Genomic DNA, 27,429 nt, shown 5'->3' with positions numbered 1-27,429 from the left:
CCTCATGAAACTGAAAATACTTTTAAAGGTCCGTAAGAAGGGTCCTCTAATCATGTCCCTCTTATAAATCATTAGTTTCAACAAAAACAAGGATAAAGTAAAACTGAAAGGTCATGCCCTCATGTCAGAATAGAACTAGTATTTATGTGTATCCAATAGACTTGGATAATTTAGATACTTCATCTTCTCTGTGTTCCTGCCCACTTCCACTGTTTTTTCCATTTTTTTTCACACAACATATCTGTGTTGGAAAGCAATTCAAACATCTAGATATTACTAATTATTCCAATGTCTGTTATCATGTTATTGAAATATCTTAGCCATGTACTAAATATCCATGAGGTTTACTGGCAAGTTTGTTCTCTCAACCACCTTTCTGCCAGCAATGCTAAAATGGAGAAGAATTTGGCTGTTCATAAAGTTTGGTCTCAGTTATACAATATAGCAGTTACCAACCCTGTTTTTATCACTTGATTCCAACCTCCATTTGCTATTTCTGCTATTTCCTTTTTTTTCCTGTTTTTTTATAAACTTGTACTCTAGTACACAATACTAGAGTTCCCCACCATTATTGGAATTATCCACTTAAGTGTTAAATCTGCCTCTGGCAAACCAAGAAATTCAGAAATTCTTTTGTATAAAACAAATTCAATGATGCTCGATAACTCTGTTATATAATTATAAAAACAATTCACATTTGCTAGCACGTTTGAAGCCACAAGACTTGAGATTGGACAACCTGACTTTTATCAGAATCATCAATTTCATAGTTACCATGACAGGTCCTGAGCATTAGGTTAGGAGCTCTGTGAGTACCAGTTCAGTTAATCCTCACCAACGTCATTAAGACAAAAGTGCCATTAGTATTGCATCCTCATTTTTGTGGGTAAGGAACCTGAGGCATAGACAAATGTAGTTTGTTACCCAAGGCACAGTGGTTGGTGAGAGGAAGGAGGCCATGAATCCAGGTTCATCTGCAGCTAGTGATTGGCATGTATAGTTTTAAGTAAATGAAAATTAGCCAGGATGTATGAAAGAAAGTCAGTACAACAATTTTATCCTTTTTAATAACCTTTTTGTTAATGCAAATGCTTCCAAAACAACTCAAAGGTTACTTTTACATTGTATGCTCCAATATGACCAAATATTTGGTGGTTCCCCTTACTTGTGAAAGATGGGCTTTTTCCAAATGAGAAATACTGCCTATTAATTTAAAAAGTTATTTCAAGTAAGATTTAAAGTAGGGAACCCAAACCTAAATAGTGGTGAGCTAGGTACATGAGTGATTCAGAAAGGTTAAGGGCAGCAGTAACTAGGAAATGCGGTCTAATCCAGTGGTTCTCAAAGTGTGATCCCCTCACCCGCAGCATCAGCATCACCTGAGACCTTGTTAGAAATACATTCATTCATCAGCCCCGTCCCAAACCTACTGAATCAGAAACTCTGAGAGTGGGGCCCAGCAATCTGTCAGCACAGACCCTCCAGGTGTTTCTGATGAATGCTTCGGTGAAATATTGGTACTGGTCCCCAAACAGCAGTTTTGACTCCAGGGGTTCCAGGCACTTGTTGCTGGGAGAACCCTGGGAGACCACTTTGTAAAGCTTCCTGAGTTTTCAAAGTATGCCAGAAATACAGAATTTTATGTGAATTTTTAAATGTTAAGTGACATTTTAGTTAAAATGAAAAAGTAAGAAAAATCTATGATGGCTAAATAAAACATTTCTGCAGATCAAAACTTCCCTGGGTTGCCACTCTTTGGCTTTTAGTTTAGAGTATTTATTACAAGACAGAATGTTGTCAGTATACTTAGCCTTTACCCACATTTCTTGTACTAAGAAGTACACAAGAACTATTTGATTCTTCTTGAGAAGGTGAAGAGTCGTTTAAGCAGTTTTTTTTTTCCTTTGAGATTTGTTACCAGAGGACTAGTAATAAATAATACAAATAGCCAAACTTTAAAAATAGCTTTTATATTTTACATAAGTAGTGAATTCACATAACTACATACAGACAAATATTACTGAAGGGTAAAATACGACACTTAAAAGTGTTATTCACCGTCCTACCTTACTTGCAATTTACCTTGTCAGAGATTAGGATTAGTCTATTTTTATAACATTTCATTTTTGACCCATTAACTTTGATATTTTATTTGAATCCCTACAATGAATGATAAAAAATTCTCCTGTGTGACATTTCTTTCACCTGATGATGTCTATTCAATTATTATTTTATGATAAAACTTTATTAATTTAGGGTGCCTGTGTGGCTCAGTCAGTTAAGTGTCAGAGTCTTTGGTTTTGGCTCAGGTCACAATCTCATGGCTTTGTGGGTTTGAACCCCACATTGGGCTCTGCATGGACAGTGTGGAGACTGCTTGGGATTCTCTCCCCACTTGGGCTGTCTCAGTCTCTCTCAAAAAAAATAAATAAACTTTAAAAAAATAGAAAAACTTATAGTAATTCAGTTTAGTAATTATAATGATCTTCCTAGCTTTTCCTGTAAATTGATTCTGAATACTGTCAATAAATATCATTATAGTGTCATGATAAGTTCATAGGAGAATTTGTTGCTATGATTAGACTCAGAGAAAAGGAAATAGAATCCCATATCTTTAAACCTGGAACACTTGAAAAAGAATATCATCAAAGTCAGATTTCCTTTTTTTTCCTGTCATCTTAGAGTTTTCTGGGCATATACACACATCAGTCTCCTTGTAACCATATCATTTCCTTTCTTAAAATCCCTTGGTACTGTTTGATTAGTTCATATATATATATATATATATATATATATACACATACATATATATTTATATATATGTATATATACACACATACACGTATATAATATGTATTTATATATAATTAATGTTATATACTATATATAATTATATATTATACATATTATAATTATTTATTATATAAATATGATATAATATATCTTTATATAATGAGTAAATATATTCATATAAATGTATTCATATTTATATTTATATATATTAAATGTATATATTTAATATATATGTTAAATTTGGTTGGGAATGTGAGAGTAGACTCAATAAATTTTCCATCACAGTCTGGAAGACAAAAGGATTGCTGATGAGAAGTCTGATATTAATTTAATTCTCATTCCTTATTGTTTTTTTTTCTCTGAAATATTTTAGTTCCATCCTCCACCCCTGTCCATCCTTTCAGAATTGTGGATGGAAAACTGACCAAGAACTTTGTGTAAATAGATGATGTATGTCAAAAATCAAGACACCCTTATAGGTATACGGGCAGGGAGGAGGCAGGTTGGCTAATTACCCTTTTAATGTCTGTAAAGGAAGGCTTTATGTGGGCAGAGGTGGGTGTAAACTATTTTATACGTAGGTTTCTTGGTGTATTTTTCTTCCCCTTTTCCTTGTGTCTCTTGTGGCAGCTCTGACATGCCTTAAGTTCTCCTGTGCATCTCTCTCAGATCCAGAGTCTAGGAGTTGTAATACCATTTTATTTAGAAGATGTTCTTGAAGTTTTCACCTAAGTGAAAAGTAATCAGTGCCCACTACACTGCATACAGAAGCAGGTGAAGGGAGTAGGGGACGCAATTCCCCCCAGATGACCTAAAGGCAGTTAATTAATTTCTAAGATCCACTCTACATCTGTTGATTTTGAGATGGGAGCTCCTTCAGGGCTCCCATATAACTGGTTGCTCTTGCCCCAAATGTTTGAACTCCTTTCTTTGTTTTTTTTTCTTTTCTTTTCTTTTCTTTTCTTTTCTTTTCTTTTCTTTTCTTTTCTTTTCTTTTCTTTTCTTTTTTCTTTTTTCTTTTCTTTTCTTTTCTTTTCTTTCTTTTCTTTTTCTTTTTCTTTTTCTTTTTTCTTTGTTTTTCTTTTCTTTGTTTTTCTTCTCTTCTCTTTTCTGATATCTTCATCTGGGATATCTCAACAGTTTTGCTTTTTCAGGTTTCTTTATCAGCAGCTCTTTGTTTTCTGCCTTCAGGAATTCCTCATTATTTTTGATCTGCTGATGGAGCCTTTCTTGTACATTATACTCACTTGCAAAATCTGAAGCCAGGTTAATCCAACTCTGTCTGCTATTGGACCAAAATGGACTACTCCTATTTTAAAACAAACTTCTCAGTCGGTTAAGCATCTGAGTCTTGATTTCAGCTGAGGTCATGATTTCATGGTTTGTGAGTTTGAGCCCCACATTGGGCTCTGTGCTGACAGTATGGAGCCTGCTTAGGATTCTCTGTCTCCCTCTCTCTCTCTGCCCCTCCCCTGCTCTTCCTCTTTCTCTCAAAATAAATAAACATTTAAAACAAACTCCTAAGGTCTTTTTTTTTAAACTCCTAAGTTCTTATGACATCGGTGACTACAAGCATCTCTGCAGTCTGACTCCCAGATACTTTAGCAACTGTCTCCCTTCATTCTCCTTTTACCTGACTCCCTTCTGTCACACTGACTTTCCTGCCATTTCTCAAAGTTGGCAAGCTTGTTCACATCTCCAATATAGTCTGTACTCTTTCCCCAGATGTTCTTATAGACAAGTCCCTTAATCTGTTGTCTGTCACTTCTTCAAATGGGACCAGCTCAGAACACCCTGTCAAAAATAGTTTTTTAAGAGGTGTTGGTGTGTGTGTGTGTGTGTGTGCGTGTGTGTGTGTATGTGTGTGTGTGGTGGAATATTATGCAGCCATAAAAAAGATAAGCTCTTTCCATTTGTAACAACATAAATGGACCTAGATGGTATTATGTGAAGTGAAAGAAGAGAGATTGTGTCAGATTGAGAAAGACAAATATCATATGATTTCAATCATACATAGAACCTAAAAAAAACAGAATTAGTGAATAAACAAACAAAAGGCAGAATCAGACCTACAAATAGAGAGAATGTAATTATAAAAATAACTGATAAAAATACTGATGGTTGTCAGAGAGGAAGAGGGTGGAGGGATGGACAAAATGGGTGAAAGGAAGTAGGAGAGATGGGCTTCCAGTTATAGGATGAATAAATCACAGGGATAAAAGATACAGCATAGGGAATATAGTCTATGATATTGTAATAGTGTTGTATGGGGACAGATGGTAAGTCAGCTGTGGTGAGCAGAGCACAGCATATAGAGAGATGTTGAATCACTGTTACACATCTGGCACTATTATAACATTGTGCGCCAAATATTCTCAATTAAAAAAAATTTTTAAGTAGTTTCTCTATTCCCTCAATCCTGTTTTATTTTTCTGATAGCTCTTCTATTCTGATAGTATGCCATATATATATATATATATATATATATATATATATACATATATGTATATACATATATACATATATGTGTATATGTGTGTGTGTGTATGTGTGTATATATATATATATATATATATATATATTTGTCTAACTTATTCATCGCTCTGTATCCAGCACATGGAACAATACCTGGCAGGATGAATACCTGGTGAGTGAACAAATGAAACAGTTGTGCCCATTATAAAATCTGACATGTGGAGGGGTGCCTGTGTGGCTCAGTCAATTAGGCATCTGATTCTTTTTTTTTTAATTAAAGAAAAGTTTTTTTAACATTTATTTTTATTATTGAGAGACAGAGCATGAGCAGGGGAGGGGCAGAGAGAGAGGGAGACACAGAATCTGAAGCAGGTTCCAGGCTCTGAGCTGTCAGCACAGAGCCCGACGCTGGGCTCAAACTCACAAACTGCAAGATCATGACTTGATCCGAAGTCAGACGTTTAACTGACTGAGCCATCCAGGTGCCCCAGCATCTGATTCTTTAAGCTCATGTCTTGGTCTCAGGGTTGTGAGCTCAAGCCCTGCATTGGGCTCTGCACTGGTGGACACAAGCCTACTTAAACAAAATCTGGGGTGGATACCCCTTTATCTGACATATGATGGTCCAGGTACAGAGGAGTTAGATAATTTGGCTGTGGTTACAAAGCTAGAATTTAAACCCATATTTCCTATTCCAGAGCCCTAGCTCTTTTATTATTATTTTCTTAATGTTTATTCATTTATTTTTGAGGGAGAGCATGCACACGAGCAGGGGAGAGGCTGAGAGAGAAGGAGAGAGAGAATTCCAAGCAGGCTCCGTGCAGTCAGCACAGAGCCTTACGTGGGGCTCGAGCCCATGAACCACGAGATCATTACCTGAAATCAAGAGTCAGATTCTTGACTGAGCCACCTTGACACCCCAAGAGCAATAGCTCATAAGCATTGTGCCACAGAACCTCTTGATTTGGGACTCTAATTAGCCAATTTAATATAGTATGATAAATGCTAAGCTGAGGTGTTCCAAAGGTGAAGGTTTTCCTCTGTCTGCCATTTCCCATTACAGTGAACTCCAGGGGATAGTCTTGGTTCTTTTGATATATGAGATTTTTGGCTCAGGTCATGATCTCATGGTACAGGAGTTCGAGCCCTGCATCGGTCTCTGTGCTGACAGCTCAAAGCCTGGAGCCTGCTTCAGTTTCTGTGTCTCCCTCTCTCTCTGCTCCTCCCCCACTCACGCTCTGTCTCTCCCTCAAAATAAATAAACATTAAAAAACGATCTGGCTCAATTGGTTAAGTGTCTTACTCTTGATTTCAGCTCAGGTCATGATCTCACAGTCATGATTTCATGGTTGTGAGATCAAGCCTTGCATCAGGCTCCACGCTTAACATGGAGCTTAAGGTTCTGTCTCTCTCTCCATCTGCCCCACTCTCCCACTCATGGTCTCTCTCAAATAAAAAAAATTGTTTTATTCTGACATGTGGACACTAAATATTTGTGCTAGGTCTACTTTTGTCATCTAGCTCATCTAAAAAAAACAACAACAAAAAGTAAAAAAGAAAATTATTGCTGCAGGTAGAGTTCCTTTATTCAAATAAATAGTAGAGCTAATAAACGGTACAGCTAATACAATAAGTTCAGTAATCTTAAAATCTGAAAACATATATTGACAGATGCTGGCGAAATACATTCTGTCATCATTTCTGAAATGCTTCCGTGAGGATGCACAGCTTAATCGTTAAGCACAATGAGGTGAAGAGACCATTGTCCTCCTCCTTCTGTATGCTTTATTTTCTGTTCCATTTATTATTTGTCTAGTGCTTAACACCATAGCATCTATGTCTCATTAGTAAAAGGCAATCAGGAAAGACTGGAGTTGAAAAATTATGCCCTGAAATACTCATTTGAAAGCAGTCTGCCCAAGAGAAAGATCCTCCAACTGGAATGCCAACTAACATCCCAAGTGACCAAAGACTGTCAATGTCCCTGACTGAGTCTCAGTTTCTCATCTGTAAAATGACAGACGTGAAACTGAGTGACATTCAAGGCCTTCTTCTGCTCTAATTCTCTACATTTAAAGAACTCTAAATATGACTAGTGTTAGACATGATTCTGAAGTATTTTCCTGTACTCATTTTTATTACATCATAGCAGTCATTGATTGTGAAACTTTGTAATGATAGACAAATACAGCATGATTATAAAACACGTATTAGGAAATGGTACAGTTTCCATTCAGCGTTCTCAGCCTCAGGCCCTTACATGTAAGATACAAATGGAAAGGCCTGTAAGGAAGTAGTTGGCAGCATGGTCACTAGAGTCACACTGGCTAGGTGAAAATCTGGGTTCAACCACTCTGGGTAAATGAACTTGGGCAAGTCATTTTACTTATCTGGGCCTCCATTGCCTTATCTGTGAAGCGAGGATACTTTATAGGTTCTCTGAGAATGAAATTACTCTATTTGAGTAAAGTCCTGAGAATATTGCCTGGCATCTATAAAGTATTACTTAAGTATTTTTCTACTGTGATTACCTAGTTCAAAGGGTAAATACAAGAATTAAATAAGAAAACACACATTAAAATAATATAATATCTAGCAGAAAGAAATTCATTAATCCAACAAATATTTACTGAGGACTTCCTTTGTGCCAGTCATGGGTCTAGATACTAGGACAAACATTTATTAATATTGAATTATGATCCCTGCTCTCCTGGGGTTTGTACTCTAGTGAAGAAGGGCAGGAAATATACAATTAAGTAATTAAGCATAATGTTTAAGACGGTGAAAATTGGTTAGAATGAAAATAATTTGGAGGAGAGAATGTTCAGATCCTATTATATTTAAGATGGCCAAGGAAGTCTTGTCTGACAAGATCGGTTTTCTTTCCCCAAGTTAACTCGTATGATAAACAGAACTTTACAAATGCATAGTGTCAATGCCATTATCATCATATTTCCTTAAACTGAATTGTTATGAAGTAAGGGTTTGCATTTGGTATGTCATCGCTATTATTCTGATAAAAATTAGAATAGTGGCAAGTGTGTTTTTGATGGTTCATGGATACATTTGGAAAACAGGCTGTTATTTTTTTGTCATTTCCAATAAAATCATTAACCTAGAGTTCATCCTATGATGAGTATTTTTTAAATATATATCATACGAATTTTCAGTGTACACAATAACTTTAAAATGCATGCTTAATGTCTGCAAAATACATAAATGCCATTGAGCATTGATTAGGAAATTGAGGATTACAGAGATGTCTGAATTCATACCAGCAATAGAGCAGCACTCAACCCTATGTCCTTGATTCTAAATTCAGAATTCTCTCTACGACTCTAAACTACTTGAATAATAATATATTTAATTGGCTAGAATCTGCAGTGTCTTAATTTTTTTGTTCTTAGATACTCAAACTGGCCTTTTCTTCCATTTGTTTTCATTCCTGAGGACCAGATTGCACAAGATAATTTCATTTGCAGCATTAGTGGACTTTCATGGCCTTTGCCCTCAGATGAGAAAAATGTAGAATTCATTATTTTTCATATTCAGTATCTCATTATAATTCAACAAATTCAACAGGGTTTTGTTTTGTTTTTTGCTACCATAGAGCTTCTCTTCAATGGTAAGCAGTTTACCCAATAGACCTGTTTAACTCCAGTAAGGATATCAGGATAACGTGAAACATGGTAGTTCTAGAACAATATGTTCTCCTGAAGCATGGAAAGCTACTTGTCCTCTGGTACAGACTGAAAGCCATAAAGAAGAGCAAATGTGAGCTGGAGAAATGATGAATATTCATGCTGCACAAAGACACTGATTTCCATAGTGGGGCAACATCTGGAGCAGCTAATGGGGTCAGGCTGCTCTTAGTCACCTGCATGCCAGAGAGAGACCTTCACACTTAGGAAAACCGAGCAAAAGTAAGAGGCAGTAATTTAAAATTGTATTCAAATATTGTGCCTATGGAATTAATGACGTGTTTTTAAATATATATTCGATTCATGAGACTGGCTACATAGGAAGGCATTATTTTAGAAGCATTTAAAAATATAGTCCCATTAAGTCATTTTGTAAAAAGAGTAATAAATGACATTTTTATTGGTTTATCATCTTCTCGGGTTTTTTACAATGTGATTTTCTTGGCTTGGAAAAAAGAAAAAAACCAAAAAGCGCTAGTGACTTACTCTCCTAAACATGGCAAAAATAGAAAAGAAGACATAAATATAATGCACACAATAATGTCGCACTTCATGCTTTCCCCAAAAAGTGTTTATATACAGCATGTCATTTGAAGTTCAAGATCACGTGTGAAACATTGAGAAGAGTGCCTGGCACAGAGCTAGCAGTGAATAATGCTACTTGTTATTATCCAGCAGTGCCTCCAGTTCAATACATCTGAACTATACTCCTCACTCATTCCCTCACTTCTCCAATCTCTTTCTGCTTTTTCTCACCTGACCTGGTGAATGGCATAACCTACTCACTCTAGCCTGCAACCTGGAAGACGTCAGTGGCTGTGTCTTACCTTTCAACCTAACCACCATCTTCTTCTCGAAATTCTCGATGGCAGTGCATTGGCTTGGGTGCTCATGATATTTTGCCCAAACTCTTGCTATTGCCTTTCTCTTAACCTAAAAGAATCCCCATCCCTGAACCCTTACAATTCAATTGCTACACAGCTGGGGGAAGTGATCTAGTCACGTTGGCTGCCTACATAACCTTAAATATTCTCCTGGTTTTAGCATAAGACTCAAGAACTCTCACCCCTACCTCTTTCTTGTCACTTCTCACCAGCCCAACCATATCCTTCTGTAATTCATTCCCTCCATCCTCGGTTACATGTAGTTCTCAGAACACCCTATGTTCTGTTAAGTTTTTCCTTCTTTGCACAGCCTACTTCATCTGAAAAGAATACTCCTTCCTCCTTCTAGGTCTGGAAATCCTGTTTTGATTTTTCAAGACTTGGGCCAGGCATCCATTCTCGGTAATGCTTACTCTGATGATCTTCTCTAGGCACCTACTCCTCTGAGGCCTGGACCCATATTGCTGGGTTATTTCCACCGTGGCCTTTGTTCGTTTTCACCATGATTCACTTGTTTAATATATATTTATTTATTTTTATTTATTTATTTTTTAATGTCTATTTTTAAGACAGAGAGAGAGAGAGAGACAGAGCATAAGCAGGGCAGGGGCAGAGAGGGAGACACAGAATCTGAAGAAGACTCCAGGCTCTGAGCTGTCAGCACAGCACAGAGCCCAATGTGGGGCTTGAACTCACAAACCATGAGATCATGACCTGAGCCACCCAAGTGCCCCTTGTTTGTTATTTATTAACGGCTGAATTTCAAAGATAAAAGACACAATCCAAGCTCTTAATTTGCATAACAATCCAAGTGGGAGAAAACTAAACAATTGCCATAACTGACATATCAAAAAGTTGGCTTTTAAAATGCTGATTCAGGGGGGCTTGGGTGACTGAGTAGGCATCCAAATTTGGCTCAGGTCATGATCTCACGGTGTATAGTTGGAGTTTGAGCCCTGCGTTGGGCTCTGTGCTGACAACTCAGAGCCTGGAGCCTGCTTCAGATTCTGTGTCTCCCTCTCTCTCTGCCCAGCCCCCGCCCTCTCTCTCTCTCAAACATGAATAAACATTTTAAAAAAAATTTTAGTGCTTATTGAGTGCTCTTTTCCTGCCCTGCCCAACTTCCCCACCCTGCCTTGTTTACTTGGAGTCTCCATTTCAAAAACTTACTTTTCTCTCTTCCTTCAAGGCCAGCATAATATTTTGATGTTCTTTATGAAGTTCACCCCCACTTTGAACAGGATGGGCCAGATTCTGCAAAGGGAAGTGAAATCAATGGATGTTTCCCTTCTGAACTTTACCTGCTCTGTAGCTGGCTCATGGCTCTAAACTCGGGAGGCATTCTGAGTACTTTTGTCTCATTTTTAGTTTTCATGCACACCTGTGCATCACTATTTCTTCTCTAGACCTAAATTAGTGACTGGATTTTCTTTTTTTCCCTCTCTTCTTCTCTCCCTTTCTTCCTTCTTTGTTTCCATCTGTCAGTAAATACAGTCTACATACAGTCTACCATGCATTCTATTCATTGCTATCCTAGAGTGGTAAATAAGACAGATAACAGTTCTGATTCCCGTGGAGCTCTAAGAATCTACCAAGGGACAAATAGGAAGTAAAAAGTATGTAAGTATGTATGTATGTATGTATGTATTTATTTAAATTATTTCATTATAATACTGATAAAAAGAACAAAAGAGAAGACTGTTTTTGTGCTAATGAGGTTTTTAGAGATTTAAAGCATGGGGCAGCATTTGGATGAGAGGTAGTTTATGGTCTATTCTCTAAGAGTGTGGCTGCCCTCAGGTGCATGGTGGTAAAGGGAACTCTCATCTTTACTTTCCCCAAAACACTACTCAATTTGTAGTGTTCGTTGGAGGGGGGGTGGCATGGAGGGAAGGCAATATGATTAGACTAAATAATATTTAGGTAGTAAAGTCCTAGCAATGTGCCCCCAGCATGCACACATGTGAATAAAAGCAAAGTGGCTTCAAGAATTTTCACTTGTCATATATTAATGCTCTATTTAAACTGCAGAGTTGATTTAATGAGAATTCCTGATATATATTCTGTCAGTTGTGAATAGATACCACCAGTTTTCTAAGGAGGAGCATTGCCTTACTTCTAGTGCTTCTGTCCTGTGGCCACACCATGGTTGGGGTAGTTTCGTGTATTGTAAGCATACTTTTAATTTGCATATGAGAATTGTTTGCTAATTTCTTGGGAAGGCAAAAAAAATGAAAAGGGTCATGAGGATAAGCTCTGGAGTCACATGACACAGTTCTTTGCTGGATTTAGAATCTTGAACAACTAATTTAACACTCTGTGTTACAATCTCTTCATGTGTACAGTGAGATAAAATGAATAATATAGGTTTGTTGTAAGGATTAAATACGTAGGTAATACACAAAGTACTTTGGCATAGTACCTGCTAGGTAGAAGGTGTTCAGTAAATGCTAGGTAAACATTCTTAGAGACTAATTTTGATTCCAAAGGTGAAAATTAAATTGTTCAGTTATGCATTGAGAAGGAGACAGAGTAACAAATTTGGTAGTAGTATCTTAATGACCTTCTAACACAGTGTGATTGACAGAATAATGTCCCCGCAACCTCCAAAGGTGTCCAGGTCCTAATCCCTGTAGCTGTGAATATATTATCTTACACTGCAAAGAGGGCTTTGCAGATGTGATTAAGAATCGTGAGATAAGAAAATTACTCTGGATTATACAGGGGGTCCAATGTAATCTCACGTGTTTTTATAAGATGGAGGCAGGAGGGTCAGAGTGAAGAGAAGGACATGTGATGAGGGAAGAAACAGAGGTTGGAGAGATGTGAGTGCTTGAAGGAGGCCACGAACCAAGGAATGCAGGCAGCCTCTAGAAGCTGGAAAAGACAAGGAAAGGGATTCATTCTCTCCTAGAGATTTCAGAAAGAACCAGCCCTATTGACACCTTGACTTTAGCTCAGTGTGAACAATTTTGGACTTCTGACATCCAGAACTGTAAGATAATTAATTTGTGTTGTTTTATGCCAAATAATTTGTGGTAATTTATTATAGCAGTGATAGGGAACAACCACACATAGATTGGCCTAAATTGTTTCTTTTTTCTTTTTCAGGCAAAGCAAATTTCTAAATTTAAAAATGGAAAGCTATATTTCAACATATAAATATGTATTGCATATACTTTTCAAAGAAAACACAGTTATTGTTGGTTTTCATCACGTGAACAATTGAGAAATTTTTCTGCCTTAACTCTGAGGTTAGACCTAGATAAACACGTTATGCCCTCTTCCTTGCTTATCTTTCAACTTGGTGTTATTTAGCTGGCAGGTACTAGTAGTTGTTAAGGATTACAAATTACAAATATATATATATGTATAAAAAAAATATACTGTGCTATATGTATATATTATACATAATATATAATATATTATACATATAATAAATATATAATATATATTATTACACATTATTAATAAATAAATAATTAATTATTAATATATTATATATTATATATTATTTAGCTGGCAGGGACTAGTAGTTGTTAAGGATTACAAATTACAAATATATATATATAATACTGTGCTATATATTATATATATTATATGATATATAATATATATCATATTATTATATTATATTATTAATGATTATTAATATATTATTTATTACATATTAATATATAATATATAATAATTACTGTGATAATATTAAGTGTAAATTTTCCTCAACACTTCTTTAAGAAAATAGCTAAAGATTGCTGAGGAAGATGGCGGCGTAGGAGGACGCTGGGCTCACCGCAAGTCCTGCTGATCACTTAGATTCCACCTACACCTGCCTAAATAACCCAGAAAACCGCCAGAGGATTAGCAGAACTGAGTCTCCGGAGCCAAGCGCAGACTAGAGGCCCACGGAAGAGGGTAGGAAGGGCGGTGAGGCAGTGCGCGCTCCACGGACTGGCGGGAGGGAGCCGGGGCGGAGGGGCGGCTCGCCGGCCAAGCAGAGCCCCCGAGTCTGGCTGGCAAAAGCGGAGGGGCCTGACGGACTGTGTTCCGACAGCAAGCGTGACTTAGCATCTGGGAGGTCATAAGTTAACAGCTCTGCTCAGAAAGCGGGAAGGCTGGAGGACAAAGGGAGGGAGAGTTGCTGAGCCCCCAATGACAGAGCTCAGTTTGGTGGGGAACAAAGGCACTCCCTAGCACCATCTCCCCCGCCCATCCCCCAGCCAAAATCCCAAAGGGAACCAGTTCCTGCCAGGGAACTTGCTCACTCCGCGCAAACACCCAACTCTGTTCTTCTGAGGAGCCAAACCTCCCGCAGCAGATCTGACTCCCTCCCGCTGCCACAGGGCCCCTCCTGAAGTGGATCACCTAAGGTGAAGCGAGCTAAGCCTGCCCCTCCTACTCCCGTGCACCTTGCCTACCCACCCCAGCTAATACGCCAGATCCCCAGCACCACAAGCCTGGCAGTGTGCAAGTAGCCCAGACGGGCCACGCCACCCCACAATGAATCCCGCCCCTAGGAGAGGGGAAGAGAAGGCACACACCAGTCTGACTTTGGCCCCAGCGGTGGGCTGGGGGCAGACATCAGGTCTGACTGCGGCCCCGCCCACCAACTCCAGTTATACACCACAGCACAGAGGAAGTGCCCTGCAGGTCCTCCCCACTCCAGGGACTATCCAAAATAACCAAACGGAGGAATTCCCCTCAGAAGAATCTCCAGGAAATAACAACAGCTAATGAACTGATCAAAAAGGATTTAAATAATATAACAGAGAGTGAATTTAGAATAATAGTCATAAAATTAATAGCTGGGCTTGAAAACAGTATAGAGGACAACAGAGAATCTCTTCCTACAGAGATCAAGGGACTAAGGAACAGCCACGAGGAGCTGAAAAATGCTTTAAACGAAATGCATAACAAAATGGAAACCACGACAGCTCGGCTTGAAGAGGCAGAGGAGAGAATACGTGAACTAGAAGATAAAGTTATGGAAAAAGAGGAAGCTGAGAAAAAGAGAGATAAAAAAATCCAGGAGTATGAGGGGAAAATTGGAGAACTAAGTGATACACTAAAAAGAAATAATATACGCATAATTGGTATCCCAGAGGAGGAAGAGAGAAGGAAAGGTGCTGAAGGGGTACTTGAAGAAATTATAGCTGAGAACTTCCTGAACTGGGGAAGGAAAAAGGCATTGAAATCCAAGAGGCACAGAGAACTCCCTTCAGACGTAACTTGAATCGATCTTCTGCACAACATATCATAGTGAAACTGGCAAAATACAAGGATAAAGAGAAAATTCTGAAAGCACCAAGGGATAAACGTGCCCTCACATATAAAGGGAGACCTATAAGACTCGTGACTGATCTCTCTTTTGAAACTTGGCAGGCCAGAAAGGACTGGCATGATATCTTCAGTGTGCTAAACAGAAAAAATATGCAGCCGAGAATCCTTTATCCAGCAAGTCTGTCATTTAGAATAGAAGGAGAGATAAAGGTCTTCCCAAACAAACAAAAACTGAAGGAATTTGTCACCACGAAACCAGCCCTACAAGAGATCCTAAGGGGGATCCTGTGAGACAAAGTACCAGAGACATCACTACAAGCATAAAACATACAAACATCACAATGACTCTAAACCCGTATCTTTCTATAATAACACTGAATGTAAATGGATTAAATGCGCCAACTAAAAGACATAGGGTATCAGAATGGATAAAAAAACAAGACCCATCTATTTGCTGTCTACAAGAGACTCATTTTAGACCTGAGGACACCTTTAGATTGAGAGTGAGGGGATGGAGAACTATATATCATGCTACTGGAAGCCAAAAGAAAGCTGGAGTAGCCATACTTATATCAGACAAACTAGACTTTAAGTTAAAGGCTGTAACAAGAGATGAACAAGGGCATTATATAATAATTACAGGGTCTGTCCATCAGGAAGAGCTAACAATTATAAATGTCTATGCGCCGAATACCGGAGCCCCCAAATATATAAAACAATTACTCATAAACATAAGCAACCTTATTGATAAGAATGTGGTAATTGCAGGGGACTTTAACACTCCACTTACAGAAATGGATAGATCATCTAGACACATGGTCAATAAATAAACAAGGGCCCTGAATGATACATTGGATCAGATGGACTTGACAGATCTATTTAGAACTCTGCATCCCAAAGCAACAGAATAGACTTTCTTCTCAAGTGCACATGGAACATTCTCCAAGATAGATCATATACTGGGTCACAAAACAGCCCTTCATAAGTTTACAAGAATTGAAATTATACCATGCATACTTTCAGACCACAATGCTATGAAGCTTGAAATCAACCACAGGAAAAAGTCTGGAAAACCTCCAAAAGCGTGGAGGTTAAAGAACACCCTACTAACGAATGAGTGGGTCAACCAGGCAATTAGAGAAGGAATTAAAAAATATATGGAAACAAACGAAAATGAAAATACAACAATCCAAACGCTTTGGGATGCAGCGAAGGCAGTCCTGAGAGGAAAATACATCGCAATCCAGGCCTATCTCAAGAAACAAGAAAAATCCCAAATACAAAATCTAACAGCACACCTAAAGGAAATAGAAGCAGAACAGCAAAGGCAGCCTAAACCCAGCAGAAGAAGAGAAATCATAAAGATCAGAGCAGAAATAAACAATATAGAATCTAAAAAAAACTGTAGAGCAGATCAACGAAACCAAGAGTTGGTTCTTTGAAAAAATAAACAAAATTGACAAACCTCTAGCCAGGCTTCTCAAAAAGAAAAGGGAGATGACCCAAATAGATAAAATCATGAATGAAAATGGAATTATTACAACCAATCCCTCAGAGATACAAACAATTATCAAGGAATACTATGAAAAATTATATGCCAACAAATTGGACAACCTGGAAGAAATGGACAAATTCCTAAACACCCACACTCTTCCAAAACTCAATCAGGAGGAAATAGAAAGCTTGAACAGACCCATAACCAGCGAAGAACTTGAATCGGTTATCAAAAATCTCCCAACAAATAAGAGTCCAGGACCAGATGGCTTCCCAGGGGAGTTCTACCAGACGTTTAAAGCAGAGATAATACCTATCCTTTTCAAGCTATTCCAAGAAATAGAAAGGGAAGGAAAACTTCCAGACTCATTCTATGAAGCCAGTATTACTTTGGTTCCTAAACCAGACAGAGACCCAGTAAAAAAAGAGAACTACAGGCCAATATCCCTGATGAATATGGATGCAAAAATTCTCAATAAGATACTAGCAAATCGAATTCAACAGCATATAAAAAGAATTATTCACCATGATCAAGTGGGATTCATTCCTGGGATGCAGGGCTGGTTCAACATTCGCAAATCAATCAACGTGATACATCACATTAATAAAAAAAAAAGAGAAGAACCATATGATCCTGTCAATCGATGCAGAAAAGGCCTTTGACAAAATCCAGCACCCTTTCTTAATAAAAACCCTTGAGAAAGTCGGGATAGAAGGAACATACTTAAAGATCATAAAAGCCATTTATGAAAAGCCCACAGCTAACATCATCTTCAATGGGGAAAAACTGAGAGCTTTTTCCCTGAGATCAGGAACACGACAGGGATGCCCACTCTCACCACTGTTGTTTAATATAGTGTTGGAAGTTCTAGCATCAGCAATCAGACAACAAAAGGAAATCAAAGGCATCCAAATTGGCAAAGATGAAGTCAAGCTTTCGCTTTTTGCAGATGACATGATATTATATATGGAAAATCCGATAGACTCCACCAAAAGTCTGCTAGAACTGATACATGAATTCAGCAAAGTTGCAGGATACAAAATCAATGTACAGAAATCCGTTGCATTCTTATACACTAACAATGAAGCAACAGAAAGACAAATAAAGAAACTGATCCCATTCACAATTGCACCAAGAAGCATAAAATACCTAGGAATAAATCTAACCAAAGATGTAAAAGATCTGTATGCTGAAAACTATAGGAAGCTTATGAAGGTAATTGAAGAAGATATAAAGAAATGGAAAGACATTCCCTGCTCATGGATTGGAAGAATAAATATTGTCAAAATGTCAATACTACCCAAAGCTATCTACACATTCAATGCAATCCCAATCAAAATTGCACCAGCATTCTTCTCGAAACTGGAACAAGCAATTCTAAAATTCATATGGAACCACAAAAGGCCCCGAATAGCGAAAGTCATTTTGAAGAAGAACAGGAGGCATCACAGTCCCAGACTTTAGCCTCTACTACAAAGCTGTCATCATCAAGACAGCATGGTATTGGCACAAAAACAGACACATAGACCAATGGAATAGAATAGAAACCCCAGAACTAGACCCACAAACGTATGGCCAACTCATCTTTGACAAAGCAGGAAAGAACATCCAATGGAAAAAAGACAGTCTCTTTAACAAATGGTGCTGGGAGAACTGGACAGCAACATGCAGAAGGTTGAAACTAGACCACTTTCTCACACCATTCACAAAAATAAACTCAAAATGGATAAAGGACCTGAATGTGAGACAGGAAACCATCAAAACCCTAGAGGAGAAAGCAGGAAAAGACCTCTCTGACCTCAGCCGTAGCAATCTCTTACTCGACACATCCCCAAAGACAAGGGAATTAAAAGCAAAAATGAATTACTGGGACCTTATGAAGATAAAAAGCTTCTGCACAGCAAAGGAAACAACCAACAAAACTAAAAGGCAACTAACGGAATGGGAAAAGATATTTGCAAATGACATATCGGACAAAGGGCTAGTATCCAAAATCTATAAAGAGCTCACCAAACTCCACACCCGAAAAACAAATAACCCAGTGAAGAAATGGGCAGAAAATATGAATAGACACTTCTCTAAAGAAGACATCAAGATGGCCAACAGGCACATGAAAAGATGCTCAACGTCGCTCCTTATCAGGGAAACACAAATCAAAACCACACTCAGATATCACCTCACGCCAGTCCGAGTGGCCAAAATGAACAAATCAGGAGACTGTAGATGCTGGCGAGGATGTGGAGAAACGGGAACCCTCTTGCACTGTTGGTGGGAATACAAATTGGTGCAGCTGCTCTGGAAAGCAGTGTGGAGGTTCCTCAGAAAATTAAAAATAGACCTACCCTAGTGACCCAGCAGTAGCACTGCTAGGAATTTACCCAAGGGATACAGGAGTACTGATGCATAGGGGCACTTGTACCCCAATGTTTATAGCAGCGCTCTCAACAATAGCCAAATTTTGGAAAGAGCCTAAATGTCCATCAACTGATGAATGGATAAAGAAATTGTGGTTTATATATACAATGGAATACTACGTGGCAATGAGAAAGAATGAAATATGGCCTTTTGTAGCAACGTGGGTGGAACTGGAGAGTGTGATGCTAAGTGAAATAAGCCATACAGAGAAAGACAGATACCATATGTTTTCACGCTTATGTGGATCCTGAGAAACTTAACAGAAACCCATGGGGGAGGGGAAGGAAAAAAAAAAAAGAGGTTAGAGTGGGCAAGAGCCAAAGCATAAGAGACTGTTAAAAACTGAGAACAAACTGAGGGTTGATGGGGGGTGGGAGGGAGGGGAGGGTGGGGGATGGGTATTGAGGAGGGCACCTTTTGGGATGAGCACTGGGTGTTGTATGGAAACCAGTTTGACAATAAATTTCATATATTGGGGAAAAAAAAAGAAAATAGCTAAAACTTCTCTCTGTTTTTAAAGTCCTGTTTTTTAAATTTGATTGTGCCTCTCTCTTCTGATTTAATGCTTATTATATTTAAGGTACAGTCTTTCAAAAGAAATAATTTCTGAGGATGAATATTTGTGTTATAAAATAAACAGTACAGGGTTTCTTGAAATAGAACTTCCCTTAGTGCATTTCTAAATGTTTCAGCTTTATAGATGTGTGATTTATACACACAGCTGTTCTTGAGCACAGGTGTTGTACAAAGGAAGAGTATCTGTGTGTATCTAGTGTCTGTAACTGGGCATGTTTCCATATATCTACCATGGTGTATGCACTTAAAAACATGCCATTTAAAAAGTAGAACACTTTTCTGGGTTTATTTTATTTCAGGAGGCTAGGGGCACCTGGGTGGCTCAGTCAGTTGAGTGTCTGACTCTTGGTTTGAGCTCAGGTTATGATCCCAGAGTCATGGGATTGAGCCCTGCGTCAGGCTCTGTGCTGAGCATGGGACCTGCTTGAGATTCTCTCTCTTTCTCTTTCTCTCTCCCTCTGCCCCTCTGTCCCACTCTCTCTAAAATAAAAAGAAAAAAGAAGGCTAAAACTTACTGTGTTGAGATATCAAATGGTTACTCATACTTCCTTCTGTCTCATGTACCTTTCTTCATACTCATGGGATAAATTGAAAGTGATGTTTCCAGACAAAGACAGACAGACAGAAAGAAAGAAAGAAAGAAAGAAAAGGAAAGAGAGAGAAAAGGAGAGAGAGAAGCTTGAGTCTATTAGTAAAATGAATTTTGCCTTTAATTGTTTGTTTAAAAGAAAATAAAACGGGCCATCCTCTCTAAAAGATGCTGCATAATGCCCCCAACATACTACAGTAGAATAACAAAAATCTAAAGATGAACTTATACATCCCCCTGATTTTTTAAAACATGTACTCTAGCTTTAGGAGTAACCTGAATGAGGTACACTGATTCTTGAGAATGTGTATATGTGTATTTCTAAATTTTTCATCTTTCTCTAGTTCTTTAGTATTTCCAATGCACAGGGCCTATGGTAATGCCCCAGACAAACTGCACAACTGCTCCATGTTTCCCACAGCAGGGACTTGTCAGGGCTGGAGAGAGACTGCCTGGCGCACGCCAGCTCAAACATGGACATTTCCTCTTTCTGTTTTCCTGCTCCCAAAGGCCAGCCAATCCAGGGTGAAAACCCTCAGCCCTGGCACGTGTGATTGAGAGTCTCCATACAAACGATGATGCTTTCATTCCAGTGCCTCTGCAGGTGATAGAAAGTAAGCTGCCTTCTCTCCAGGAGAGGGCTGCCGGCAATATGTTCACACGTGCTTTTCTTTTAGAAAGAAAACTATTCATCAATGCAGGACAGTGTTTAGAAAAACTGTTAGTCAGCTACTCTTAAAAGCAGTGCTTATTAAGTTGTAAACCACAGTCAGAGAGTAAAGAGGACTCTGGGGATGGCTCCCTTTGTGGATTCCATACATAGTACGTCTCATAAAATTAGAGGTTCTTCCACTTTCAACTTCTCTTTCACTTATGATCTTCTGTCCCCAAGTGTTTAAAGCTTTCTGATAGGAAAACTTAATAACTTAATACCAGCTTCAAGGGGGAAATCTACAAGTCATGGGTAGTTGTTTTCTTTTTATACACTTAACAATCCTTATAAATATTATGGTAAGTGTAAAATGGGCAAAGAAGATCTTATGTGTGTGTTAGCTTTTTGTTGCTACATAATAAATTATCACATACTTGATGGCTTCATATAGTATTCATTTATAATCTCACAGTTTGTAGATTGGAAGTCCAGCACCATGTGACTGAATTCTCTGCTGAAGGCATCACAAAGCTAACATCAGTGTGTCAGTTGGCCTGAGTACTCATCTGAAAGCCATAGAAAAAAATTCTCTTCCAAGCTCATTTGGGTTGCTGGCAGGATCCAGTTCCTTGTGGCACATGACTGAGGTTCCCATTTTGTTTCTGGCTATTGGCTGGAGATGACTTTCAGCAACCAGAGGACATGTTCAAATCTTTTTCACATGGCCCCATCAATTTTTTTTTCAATTTTTTAAAATGTTTATTTATTTTTGAGAAAGAGAGAGAGCACGTGCATGTGAGAGGGAGAGAGAGGGAGACCCAGAATCCAAAGTAGGCTCCAGGCTCTGAGCTATCAGCACAGAGCCAGATGCAGGGCTCAAACTCATGGACCATGAAATCATGATCTGAGCTGAAGTTTGACACTTAACTGACTGAGCCACCCAGGCGCCCAGCCCTATCCATCTTTAAGTCAGTAATGGCATGTCAGATCCTTCTTATAACTTCAAGTCTCTGGACTTCCCCTTCTGCTACCAGCTGGAGAAAAACTTCCACACTTAAAAGGCTTCATGTAATTAGGTTAGACCAATCTGGATAATCTTCCTATCTTAAAATCAACTTATTAGTAACCTTAATAACATCTGCAAAAACCCTGTTGCCAGGTAACATAACATGATCATAGGAATAACCCCAGGGGGTGGAAATCATGATAGCTATCTTAGAATGCTGCCTATTAGAATTCCTGGTTATCACCACCTATAATTGTTTTCAAACTGTGATACAATTCTCTAAGTTCTAGCACACTAATAACAATGCAAGTGATACTTACCCATGGAAATACAAGTGAAATGTGCATGCTACAATGCAAGGGATTGTTGCCCCATGGATTGACTACTTTTGCATCTGTTTATAAATTTGTTTTAGCATTCCCTGTTGCGTATATATGTATGGTTCTTTAAACTCACCTTTGAATTACTTGGAACATCTTTCTAGTCCCCTCATTAAATAATGGATTAAATAAAATATTTAACTTGTGTTCATTTTATATTTCTGTGTATGATTTGACTTTAAAAAAATTGATCCTTTAACAATATTTGTTATATGTAAGTTACTATAGTGTTCATCAGTACACAGAAATAACAATCTTAGGTAAGGTCATAAGAAGCTTGGTCTTTAAATAATTGAAAAGTTTCCTAGAAAGGAAGGAGCATAGTTGAGTGGAAAAGACATTATTGTTTTAAGTGAAATTTTAGGCTAATACCTTATAGAAAATATGGAAAGATGTCTCAGTTTCAACAACTTTATAAGTAATTTTTTTTGGTTAAAGGGTAATAGTGAGTATGTATATTTAGTAATAGTAACACAAGAAGGATTTCCTCGAGCTTTCTCAAAATGAAGGAAAGCCACGAGTAGATGGGTTTACTGACCAAGGGTCCAGAGAAGTAGAAGCATTGATTTTAACTGGCCCTGAGTTACGTGTTCCTGAGAACATGAATGAATCATTCATGAAGCTGTCAACTTGTACTCCATCTTATAATTTACAGCTTTGTGGATCAGTAGCCAATATTCAATCATTATCACAAAATTTGTAATTGCACTTGATTTGGTAATTATTACATGAACACTGCTGTTTGCCTTCAACTTTATCATTAGGTACAGATCTTTCTCTTACAATGAGGTTACTTCCCAGTAAGCCCATTATCAAAAATATCATTAAATCAGGGCACCTGGGGGGCTTAGTTGGTTAAGCATCAGACTCTTGATTTCAGTTCAGGTCATGGTCTCAGGGTTTGTGAGTTTTAACCCCACATTGGGCTCTGTGCTGACAGTGTGGAGCCTGCTTGGGATTCTTTCCCTTTCTCTCTCTCTCTTTCTCTGCCCCTCCCCCACTTGCATTCTCTCAAAATAAGTAAATGAACTTAAAAATATATGTATCATTAAATCAAAAATGCATTTAATATTCCTAACCTACTGAACATCATTGTTTAGTCTAGCCTACCTTGTACCTACTCAGAACATTTCATCATTGTGAAGGAAATCTCCCACAAGTCTATAATACAAATTTATTTTATCCACTTCAGGATGATGAAGAGTTTTATCCTACAGTTGAGTGAAATCATCCAAAATAAAGCCTATTTTATCATGAAAGTATTGAATAGCTCATGTAATTTATGGCATCCTGTATTGAATGTGAAAAACAGAATGCCTATATGGGAACACAATGGGTGTAAGTGCATCAGTTGTTAACCCTTGTGATTATACGGCTGACTGAGAGCAGTGCTTCACTGCCACTGCCCAGCATCAATAGAGAGTATTATATTACAGATCACTAGCTCAGGAAAAGATCAAATTCAAAATTCAAGGTACAGTTTTTACCGAATGCGTATTACTTTCACACAATCATAAAGTAGAAAAATTGTAAGTTGAAGCTATGTAAGTCAAGAACTGTCTGTAGTATCTAATTTAGAGTGCCCTGGCATAAATCAGGTAACTAGTATGCTTTATACTTTATAAAGCAAATATAAGTACTCATCTTAAACAGAATTTTAAAACAACCTAATTTTAAATCAACAGAATTAAAACAGAATTTTAAATCAACAATCCATGGATGAATGGATAAAGGAAATGTACACACATACGCACGCACACACACACACACACACACACACACTGGGATATTATTCGGCAATAAAGAAACAAGTAAATCTTGCCATTTGCCACAACATGGATGGACCTTGAGGGCATTATGCTAAGTGAAATAAGACAATAAAGGACAAATACCAAATGTTTCACTTATCTGCAAAACCTGAAAACAAGAACCAAAATCTAAACTCATAAATACAATAGATTGGTGGTTGCCAGAGGCAGGGTGGGGGTGGGCAAAATGGTTGAAGGTGGTCAAAAGGTACAAACTCCTAAGTCATAGGAATGTAGTATGTAATGTACAGCATGGCAACTATAGTTAATAATACTGTATTGTATGTTTGAAAGTTGCTAAAAGCGTGGACCTGAAAAGTTTTCATCACAAGAAAAATAAATTGTAATGATGTGTGGTAATGGATGTCAACTAGACTTATGTGATAATAATTTTTGGTATATATAAATATGAAATCATTATGTTGTATACCTGAAACTAACATGATGTTATATGTCAATTATATCTCAATAGAAAAAAAAATTTAAAAGAATGGGTCTATCAATTGACTTGACTGGTATATCTTTATGTATCCCTGAAAGATATCTAGATCTGTCACACAATTGATTATACTTCGCAATTATGACAGGCCAGGCATTCTGAACTTGAGTTTTGCACAAACACTTTGCTCCATTTGTTTCAAAATATCACAGATTATAATGAACTTCAATGATAAAACATAGAAAAGTTTTTGTGTTTGTATGCTAAACAGTACCCCAAATTGGCATTTTAGTTTGCTAAAAATAATCTCTAAATAGGTAATATTACTATAAATGCTCTTTACACAAAAGAGTGAAACTGTAACTATGAAAGGAAAAGAAAGATAGCTAAATTTGCTTTACTTTGTTTCTAAAACTTTATATTCTGTTGTTAGATGCAGGAAGTAATACACCAGATGTTTTCTGGAAAGTTTGTTTTAAGAAAACAAACGTCTTAAATTAGCATCAATGAACAGTAACTTATTCAGTAAGAGTAGCTTACTTAAAAGCTTCGTGAACTTCAGAAGGAAAGCATAAGGCTATACTTGGCCATCATCCTTACTGAGAAAAAATAATTCTCATAGGAAGCATCTTACCATGACTCACAGTTTTGCATCCATGAGAAAGGAGGAAGAGGCTAATGCTGAAATCAGTATTAAATGCGTAAAATAAATCTATATTATAGATGTGTGGGGGATTTCCTTCAGCATGATGAATAATTAGTCATTTCTAGATTCAGTGAGTAGCAATTTCACCTTTAACCCCTCTCACTGGTGCTGTTTTTTATTTATTTTGAGAGAGAGAGAGGTGGGGGGGGGGGCATGTGCAAGTAGGGGAAAGGCAGAGAGAAAGGGAGAAAGAGAATCCCAAGCAGACCCCACACTGTCAGTGCAGAGCCCAACACGGGGTTCCATTCCACGAAACGTTAGATCATGACCTGAGCTGAAATCAAGAGTCTGTTGCTTAACTGACTGAATACCCAGGCACCCCTCACTGTGCAGTTTTTTAATACAGGCATTTGGCCAAGTAAGATCAAGCTGTTGTGCTACAATCATGAAGTATAAAGTACTGCTTTTAGACTTTACAAGTAGAATACTTCTATTTAAGTAAACTGTATAGATTGTGTTTATTTGTACTACTCTAAAACAGACCCTTGAGACAGTGTCACTTTTAACAGTGACCTAGTATGGTGCAGAAAATATTTATAAATAAGTCCAAGGAACAAATAAAAGTGAATACGCATATTCCAAAAAATCAGTGACAACTTGCTGGAAAAGTTTTTACAAATATCTAAAGCTGTGGTAAGATAGACTTGACAAGTAAATATTACACCTTTCCAGCATCATCTTCCAGTGTCTGTGAACTCTGCCTTTGAGTGCAGCTCTCTTATGGTCACATCGAGCTGCACTTTGAATTTCTTGCCTTTGATGCATTCCTGATTTTATTGGTGCTTAAAGGCAAAGTTTGGGTTCTATTTATTTTAAATGCATTAGAGAAATATTTGCAGAATTACTGGATTTATAATAAATGCCTCTCACAAACAGATATGTTAATAAACCAAGAAAACTACACCCTTATGGATTCACTTAGAAAATTGATAAAATTGCTTAGTTGATGATTCTTAAACATGAAATATCTTTTGAAGCTTTTAAAAAGTGTTACTGATTTTTACACAAGGACAATCAAGTTTAAAATGAATGCCACTGTTCTGTTAGATTTCAACAAATGTAACCTTAGAAACGTGTTTAATTGTATATTACCAAATGAAAGCGGAAAACATATAGGCTATAGAGCTCTAGATATAGAGCTTTACAGGGCCAAAGTAAACAATTACAAGGGGAAGAATTTAGTGTATATACATGTGGACTACATTATGACAGGCAATTGTTGAGCCAGGGTTTTTAACTAAATTGATATCACTACTCAACTCCGACTCTTTCCTTTGGCCAGCCCAGACTTCTCAAGTCCACCCTGGCCTCCAAAACAACATTCAAGTTCAGCTTTCTCCATGAGGTCTTTACAACTAATTAAAATTACCTTGATGTCTTCTCACCAATACAAAAGTCAGTATCATAAATGTTTCACTCGCATATGTACTGTGCTGTATTAGTTTCAAGGTGCGTGTATGTGTGTGTATGCGCATGTGTGTGTTTCTATGCACATATGAGTCTTGTCCCCCATGCAGGAGTTTGCACTTCTCCATGTGGGAAGCATGGCCTCATGCCTTTTTATTTCCCATGGTGCCTAAAGTTATTAAGCATGAAATGGTTCCACTGTAAAACTCCAGGCTGCAGCCAAAGGGGTTTTTAATGGGGTACACAGGAAGTATACTAGAATCCACGTTTTTGCCTAGTGGGGGATTCATTTTCATCTTGGACCCAAGCTGGAATTTATTCTCCGAACCAAAAGCAGTAGAATATACACCTCATCCTTGCAACTGCTCAGCAGAACACAGAAGCAGCAGACAAAGAACACTCAGAGAAGACAGAGAGTTGCCAGGCTGCTCAAATAGAGACAGAAGCCAGTCCTTGTATAATAAATACTAGCAGTGGCCAGTTAGCTGACAGCAAGGAGCGAAACAGCTTTCATATTGAACTACGTACAGTTTACAAAGACTCTATATTGAAATCTGAAAAGCAAGCAAAATGGAAACTGAGAATTTTCTACCAGCGGTAGGAATTTGATAAAATGACATGCTAATCCCAGTACAGAAGAGTTAGGGGTATAAAGAAAACAATATGGATGACAAATTGACAACACATAAAGAAAATTCATTTGTGCTGTACCTGAGTAGAGACATTTCACTAGTCTCACTGAGTTAATAATACAGAATTAGAAAAAGAATTTCAAACTCTACTCAATATTATTTCTAGTTTGTTATGTATACGTATCCTTAAA

The sequence above is a fragment of the Panthera pardus genome, unplaced genomic scaffold (genome assembly GCF_024362965.1).
Source record: "Panthera pardus isolate Hobbes unplaced genomic scaffold, ASM2436296v1 HiC_scaffold_6, whole genome shotgun sequence".
Taxonomy (NCBI): Eukaryota; Metazoa; Chordata; class Mammalia; order Carnivora; family Felidae; genus Panthera; species Panthera pardus.
The sequence above is the reverse complement of the archived record's forward strand: the minus strand, read 5'-3'. Positions refer to the sequence as shown.